General features: G+C 39.2%; 1 pseudogene; it reads left to right on the top strand.

Moving 5' to 3' along the window:
- Positions 1–964: 964 nt before the first annotated feature.
- LOC128773803 (non-histone chromosomal protein HMG-14-like) lies at positions 965–1,230 on the top strand (annotated as a pseudogene).
- Positions 1,231–5,540: the final 4,310 nt, after the last annotated feature.

The following is a 5,540-nucleotide window of genomic DNA, read 5'->3' as shown; positions in this document are numbered from 1 at the left end:
GCATCACAATTCCAGACTTCAAGTTATAATACAAAGCTATGGTGATGAAGGCAGTATGGTACTGGCAGAAAAAACAGACACATAGATCAATGGAACAGAATAGAAAACCCAGAAATGGACCCACAAATATATGGTCAACTCATCTTTGACAAAGCAGCCATAATAATGTCTTACTAGATATATCTCCTGGGGCTAGGGAAACAAAAGCCAAAGTAAACCATTGGGACTTCACCAAAATAAAAGGCAAAGGAAACAATCAATAAAACTAAAAGACAAACTACTGAATGGGAGAAGATATTTGAAAATGGCATATCTGATAAGGGGTAATTATCCAAAATATATAATGAAGTTATAAATCTCAACACCCTAAAAACAAATAATCCAGTTCAAAAATTGCCAGAAGACATGAACAGACATTTTTCCAAAGAATACATACAGATGGCTAACAGATACATGAAAGATGCTCAACATCACTCATCATCAGGGAAATACAAATCAAAACTACAATATGATATCATCTCACACTAGTCAGATGGCTAGAAACAGCAACACAGGGATAAAAAGGTGTTGCCAAGGATTAAAAAAAAATGGTAATCTTTCTTACACTATTGGTTGCAATGGAAACTGGATAGCCACAATGGAAAAAGTATCAAGGTTCCTCAATATGTTAAATATAGAACAGCCTTATGATCCAGCAATTGCACTGCTATGTATTTACCCAAAGAATACAAAAATACTAATTTGAAGGGATACATGCACCCTGATGTTTATAGCAGCATTATCAACAATAGCCAAATTATGGAAAGAGCCCAAATGTCCACCAACTGACGAATGGATAGAGAGTATGTGGTGTAACAGCTCTAGAAGTGGAAGGGGTGGCAGCAGCCAGGCAGCTCAGCTTTAGGAAGGCTCTAAGCATGCTGAGATCTGCAGGCCCCTGGCACAAGCCTGCCCCACCACCACTATGCCCAAGAGGAAGGTTAGCTCTGCAATAGGGGCATTGAAAGAAAAGCCCAAGAGGAATTCAGCAAAAGTGCTCCTGCAAAAGTGTAAAGGAAGCCAAAAAGGACAGCAGAAAATGATAAAGGGAAGCAAAAGGAAAGGGAAGCAAAGGGAAAACAGGCTGCAGTGGCTAACCAAGAAAGATTTACTTGCAGAAAATGGAGACCCTAAAAATGAGGAGCCTCAGTCTCTGATGAAGCAGGAGAGAAAGAAGCCAAGTCTGATTAATATCATATGCCATTTCTTATCAGTGGTCTTTTGCCCCCTTCTTCTATAATCCAAAGGAGTATTTTTATCAACTATTTTGTAAATTCAAGTTTTTTAGTAGCTCTAGAACACTTTTAAGAAGGAAGGAATCCCATAACATCTCATTTTTAAAGTGTAAATGCTTTAAGAGGTGAAATCAGAGGAGTTAATATGGTGGAGAAGTAGGGGGACCCTGGGCTTTTCTCGCCCCTCAAACACAGCTTTATTGAGGTCAGATCACTTGGAACACCCAAGAAATCAAGCTGAAGACTGGTAGAAGGATATCTACAGTTGGAGGAAGACAGCGTGGCAGGTGCAAGGTGCACTGAAGTGAATTGGGGGAGAGAAAAACTGCGCTGCAGCAGAAAGGAGGGAACCATTTCCAAAGAGAGACAAGGGAGAGAAAGAGAGAGGTGTTGCGAGAGTGCAGCATCAGGTTAGCACAAGAGGAAAACCTCTCTGGATCAAGGACTGGGGAGTGAGAAATACTGAATGTCACAGGTTTTTTTTGCAAACAGCATTTGGAGATCAAACTCAGGTTTTGAAAGTGCGCTCCTGGCAAGAAAGAGGGAGCTGGCACTGGAGTGCATAGCGTGGTGTAGGAATCTCCAGGGAACACTGGGAAAGAACATTCCTTTTCCTGGAGTACTTTTGGAAAAGGGTATATTGCGTCTCCAAGGACAAGAGACCCTGTAGGTGCCAGCGAAAAGCCTTTCATCATCAGGGGACAGAGGTGCATACAGCCAGAGGGCATATAAACTTTTTGCTGCTTTTAGAGGTGCTACATCATAGATGCCCTGCATGGCACAGGCATAGGACTATTTACTGGGGACAAAGGATATCAGAAATAGTGTGGAGAAGCTCTACCTTGGAGGAGGGGGGTGGGTCCATGTAGTGCCAAGTCCTTTAAGACTTTGAGTTTTGAATTCCAGCCATGCACCAAAGAAAAACCAAAAGAGAGCTGTGGCACAGGATGAGCTGACTGCCCTTGCTATTTTATGAGAGCTGCCTGGACAGCAGGGGTGTGAGATCCCCTTTCCAGGGACTAGAAAGAGGGGTGGCACCATTTTACCCCAAACACCAACACAGAGGGACTTAGAGAGCAACACAGCAGCCCCCAGTGGAGGTGGGAACGGCTTACACCAAAATCTACCCCCCTGTTCCTGCAACTGTTTATATACTGGAGCAAGACTGACTCTAAGCCAACGCAACAGGACTATCCACCAGAAGACCAGCAGAGGAAGCACCCCACATGCTATACTGAAAATCGAGTGTTTCAAAACAACATCTGCAGTTCTGGTGGAAATACAAGCAAGTTTCCTTTTTTCTTTTTTGTTTCTTCTTTTTCCTTCTTTTCTTCTTTTGGAATCGGGCTCATAGTTTTTTCTTCGTTTGTTTCCTTTTCTCTCTCTTTTTTTAAAAAATCAGTCTTCTTTTTTTTCTTTTATTTTTCTTTCTTTTTTCCCATTTTTTGTGTGTGTCTTTTTCTTTAGAATCAACCTGATAGTATTTTGATTCTTTGTTTTGTTTCTTTCCCTTTCTTTTTTTCTCTTTGGGGATCAAGATTTTTTGTTTGTCCTTTTTTCCAGAGTTATTTTACAAGCAAACCAAACCACACCTAGTTAAAGGTCCAGACACTCCCCACCTCAAGCAAAGAGGAGTTCTGCAGAGGATTAACCAATGGGGAAGAGCAGCCAAAATGCAACAACAGAGTGCACAGAGCATTCCCCGGAAACACTTCCTGAATTGCCAGGCCTTGGACAGTATATGACCCCTTTTTAATATAGCATTACTCTCAGGTGCAGGAAAGATAATAAACTTTTAAAACACCCAAAAGATAGAAACATAGACAAAATGACAAGACATAGGAATTCTCCCCAAAAGAAAGGTCAAGAATAAATCACAGCCAGGGACTTTCTCAAAACAGATATAAGCAATATATCTGAGCAGGAATTTAGACCAACAGTCATAAGACTAATACCTTTGTTTGAAAAAAAATATAAGCCTTTGCTGCAGAGATCAAACACAAAAACTAGGCAAGCTGAAATAAAAAATGCTATAACTGAAATGCAAAACAGACTGGATTCAGTGACAATGAGGATTGAAGAAGCATAGTAGAGAATAGGTGATGTAGAAGACAAAACTATAGAAAATAATGAAGGTGAAAAGAAGAGGGGAAAATAAACTACTATATCATGAGAAGAGACTTAGGGAACTTGGTGATTCCATAAAACAAACAATACCCATATCATAGGAGTCCTAGAAGAAGAAGAGCAGGAAAAGGGTGCAGAAGGTTTATATAGCTGAGAACTTCCCTAATCTAGGGAAGGAAACAGGCATTTGAACCAAGAAGCAAAGAAAACTCCCCTCAAAATCAACAAAAACAGGTCAATAGCACAACATATCATAGTGAAACTTGCAAAACAAAGATAAAGAGAGAATTCCGAAAACAGCTAGGGACAAAAGGTCCTTAATCTACAAGGGTAGACAGATAAGATTATCAGCCGGCCTCCACTGAAACTTGGCTGGCTAGAAGGGAGTGGCAGGAAATATTCAACGTGATGAATGGGGAAAATATGCAACCAAGTATTATTTATCTAGCAAGACTGTCATTCAGAATAGAAGAGATAGACTTTCCCAGACAAACAAAAACTAAAGGAGTTCATGACCAATAAACCAGCCCTTAAAGAAACTTTAAGGGGGACACTGAGTGTAGAAAAAAAGACCAAAGCAACAAAGACTACAAAAGATCATACAACATCACCAGAAACAACTCTAAAGGTAACACAATGGCACTAAATTCATATCTTTCAATAATCACTCTGAATGTAGATGGACTAAATGCTCCAATCAAAAGACATAGGGTATCAGAATGGATAAAAAAAAAAAAAAAACAAGATCCATCGGTATGCTTCCTACAAGAGACTCATTTTAGACTGGAAGACACCTGCAGACCGAAAGTGAGGGGATAGAGAACCATCTATCCTGCTAATGGAGGTCAAAAAGAAAGCCAGAGTAGCCACATTTATATGTCAAACTAGATTTTAAAACAAAGACTGTAACAAGAGATGAAGAGGGTATTATATCTTAATTAAAATGTCTATCCATCAAGAAGGCCTAACAATTGTAAATATTTATGATCCCAACTTGAGAGAACCCAAGTATATAAAACAATAATAACAAACATAAAGAAACTCTTTGATAATAATACAATAATAGTAGGGGATTTACTACCCACTTATAGTAATGGACAGATAATCTAAGCAAAAGCCACAAGGAAATAATGGCTTTGAATGACACACTGGACCAATAACTGAACAGATATATTCAGAACATTTAATCCTAAAGCAGAAGAATATACATTCTTTTCAAGTGCACATAGAACATTCTCCAGAATAGATCACATAACTGGGTCACAAATCAGCCCTCAACAGATACAAAAAGATCGAGATCGTACCATGCATATTTTCAGATCACAACACTATAAAACTTGAAGTCAACCACAAGAAAAAATTTAGAAAGCTTTCAAATACATGGAGGTTAAATACCATCCTACTAAAGAATGAATGGATTAACCAGGAAATTAAAGAAGAAATAAAAAATACATGGAAGTCAATGAAAATAAAAACACTACAGTCCAGAGCCTTTGGGATGCAGCAAAGGCAGTCCTAAGAGGAAAGTATGTTGCAATTCAGGCCTATTTCAAGAAGCAAGAAATGTCCCAAATACACAATCCAACCTTATACCTAAGGAGCTAGAAAAGGAACATCAAATAAAGCCTAAATCCAGCAGAATAAGGGAAATAATAAAGATTAGAGCAGAAATAATCAATATAGAAACACCACCACCACCACCACCAACAACAACAAGAAAACAATAGATCAACAAAACTAGGAATTGGTTCTTTGAAAGAATTAACAAAATTGATAAACCTCTGGCCAGAATGCTGAAAAAGAAAAGAGAGAGAGCACAAGTAGATAAACACACACACATACACACACACACACACACACACAGAGAGAGAGAGAGAGAGAGAGAGAGAGAGAGAGAGAGAGAGAGAGAGAGATTATAATGAACACCACAGAAACACAAACACTTAGAATACTATGAAAAATTATATGCCAACAAAATAGGAAATGTGGAAGAAATGGACAATTTCCAGGGTTCCTGGGTGGCTCAGGTGGTTAAGCCTCCAACTCTAGATTTCAGCTCAGGTCATGGTCTCATGGTTCTTGAGTTCAAGCCCCACATCAGTTTCCTCCATGACACTTGGAGCCTGCTGAGGATTCTCT

Source organism: Panthera pardus, unplaced genomic scaffold (genome assembly GCF_024362965.1).
Source record: "Panthera pardus isolate Hobbes unplaced genomic scaffold, ASM2436296v1 HiC_scaffold_27, whole genome shotgun sequence".
Taxonomy (NCBI): Eukaryota; Metazoa; Chordata; class Mammalia; order Carnivora; family Felidae; genus Panthera; species Panthera pardus.
The sequence above is the reverse complement of the archived record's forward strand: the minus strand, read 5'-3'. Positions and strand labels throughout refer to the sequence as shown.